Consider the following 2840-nt stretch of genomic DNA (forward strand, 5'->3'; position numbering starts at 1 on the left):
CTTTCCCTAACCCTCAGCCACTCTTGGAGCTTGCTTACCCCAGAAATTAAACATTTCCTTCTCAGTTTGTGTTCCCAGTTCACTTGGGCCAGCGGCTTAGTGGCCACCTCTAAGCATTTTGCTAGTTTCCCCTCTTAGCATACACCACACAAGCAGCAACTGAAATTTTATCATGTAGTCCTCGATGCCAGGCCCTGTAGGGGAAACCAAGAAGTGTAAGGCAATTCCCTGCTCTTAGGAATTTCTCATCTAATTACGGAAAACTGAATAGCGTACAGGTGCAGCCTGCCCACCGTCTCACCTGCCGGGAGCCTTAGGGGCGTGGTGCTAAATGCAGCTGCAGGGGGAGAGGACACGTCGGGGCCAACACCTGATTTTGGAAGAGGTGGCATTTGAGCTGACCTTGGAGGATGAGTAGGATGTAAGGGATGGGAAGGAGAGAAGGCATTCCATGGATGCCAGGAGCAAAGTGTCACACATTAGTATTGGTCACTGTCACCGTGATCCAGTGATCCACGCAGGAGGTGAGGAGAGCTTTGTCAGGTGGTGGCCACAGAAGGGACGAGGACACATAACTATGTGAAGGACAGGAAGTCTTTGGGCTAAGAGGACTGGACTTCATGTCCATGACATGATCTGGGACCTAATTCTGGGTTTGCCAGAAATTGCCACAATCTCTTCACCTGGAAAATGGAGGGACTGGGCAAAATAACCTCTAAATTTCCATACTATTCTGGAATTAAAGGAGAGAAAGGAGTAAAGATGACCCTAGCATTTTGAAAAACAGTCCCAAACACAGGAGGTCAGGAGAAGTCAGGAGAGGAAGCACGGTTTGGGGAGAGGATGTCAGTTTTACATGAATTTGAGTGTATCCCTTCGTGACCCTTCCTTCCACTGGGTTCTGGTCCCCACTGCCACAGGCCGATCTGTTCTTAGTTTTGCCTGGCATCCGCTGCTTCCCTCCCCTGGGAGAGCGTGACCCTGCTGCATCAAGGCCAGAGTAAGGAAGAGGACCTGGCCTCTGCTCCAGGAGATTTGTCAGCTTCTCCTCTGTGAATAAACACCTTCTCCATCACCAACACAATCTTGCTAGGAAATGTGTGGCTGCCCAGGGCCCACAGATGAGGGTGGGAAGCCCCTAAACTGACAATTAAGTTTCCATCCCCCCCGGGGGGAAGGCGGGCTTGAAACAGAAATGAGGCTGTTATTGAGAAATGAAGTGTGGTTCCTGCATACCTGGGTTGGAGGACACAAATGGGTACCTGGTTCACAGGCAAACTTCCCAAGGAGTGGCTTAGACCAGTGGACCTCCCCCGTGGGTGTGCACAGGACCCCCATGGAGCTCAGGAACGAGATCACCCAGACTGGGGACCAGGCAGCTGTATTTTAATATCCTCGCAGGCAACTGTCAGACACAACTAAGTGAGAGACTCCTGGGCCTAGAGAGCTGCCAGGGCCAGGGCTTTGGGCCAAGGAGAGAGAGGGACAGAGGTGGTCCTGGGAGGTGAGGGGCTCACTCATAGAGAGACTGTGCTGGGGCATGGAAGGTTCCAACCTCAGAGGAGACGGATGGGGGGCTGGGCATTTCAGGCAAGGAGGCACACAGGCCCTGGCTGGGGGCTCTGCCTGTTTGGGGTGGTGAAGCTGGAGGGGCAGGCTGTGGCCAGGAGGGCAAGGCTTTGAATGCCATGCTAAGAGCTGGACTAGATCCTGAAGCTGCCAGGAGCAGGGAAGGCTGTGAGCAAGAGAAGGGAGACCTTTTCAGCACCAGAAGCAGATGTGGCTCCCTGCTTGTCCACACAGGGCCCTCAAGGTCTCTGAGATGAGCCTGGGCCTGTGGTCAGAGGGGCAAGCCCACACTACCTCCTGCCTTGACTCATTTCCTTCAGAGCAAGCTCTGAGTCTTCCATTTCTGACTTCAAGTCCTTGGTATGTACAAAATTCTTGCCTCTCCTTTGGCTGCCCTGCCCGCCTCTCTGGCTGCAGTTTTGAGTTTTGTACCCTGATTCCTACTCTTTTATGTCTGCTTTTCTTAGGCCTTCAGCACAATTTGTCAAAATTAATTTGACACCAAGCTGGCTTTCTCTAGAAAGTCAGGGAAACTTCTAGGCATGAGAGCAAGATTCATGTGGGGAGAATTACCATGGCCCTTTCCTTAGGGCAGTCCTGAGGTTAGAATCCTCTGTCTCCAGTGGCAATCCACTAAAGAAAGAAGCCATTTCTTGAGGCTCAAGTGGTGGAAATAACTTGCTCAGATTCTGTCCCATGGAGTCCAGCACATCAGCTGATCTCCCCACTCTTCTCTATAACTCTGAAAGGGGTACCCTGTTCAGACCACAAACAGGGCCCACATCACCTCCAGAGCCTGCCTCTCTGTATACCTCTGCTCTGCTTGGAGAAATTCTTAACTTACTTCTGGAATTAGGTGAGGGGTTGGACACTGGGCCCAGTTATCACACGGACATTTATTCTCTCTGTAGGATCCCCTTTGGAGAGGAAAGATGGGTTTCTGCCACCTTCCTTACTTGGGACAAAACTCACTGTTTCCTGCTCTTAATTCACATCTGCAGTTGATCTTGGAATTGGTCACAGTACTATGTGTGGCCAGTACATGAAATGCAATTCCAGACTCAAGAACAAAACAATGCGTTTCTCTGTTTTCTCAAAATGCTTGGAGGCCTCAACCCTCGCCCTACCTCCACCAAGCAGGGCCTGCCCTTTTTCCTGTGACTCTGGGACAATGTCTTCCCGGTGCATCCTTGCCCTCAGCAGCTGCTGAAGCTGTGCCAGCCCAGAGGACCTCACCTTCTGGCCCACGAACCCCCAGGCACAAGGAGGCT

The sequence above is a fragment of the Lipotes vexillifer genome, unplaced genomic scaffold (genome assembly GCF_000442215.2).
Source record: "Lipotes vexillifer unplaced genomic scaffold, Lipotes_vexillifer_v1.1 scaffold1034, whole genome shotgun sequence".
NCBI lineage: Eukaryota > Metazoa > Chordata > Mammalia > Artiodactyla > Lipotidae > Lipotes > Lipotes vexillifer.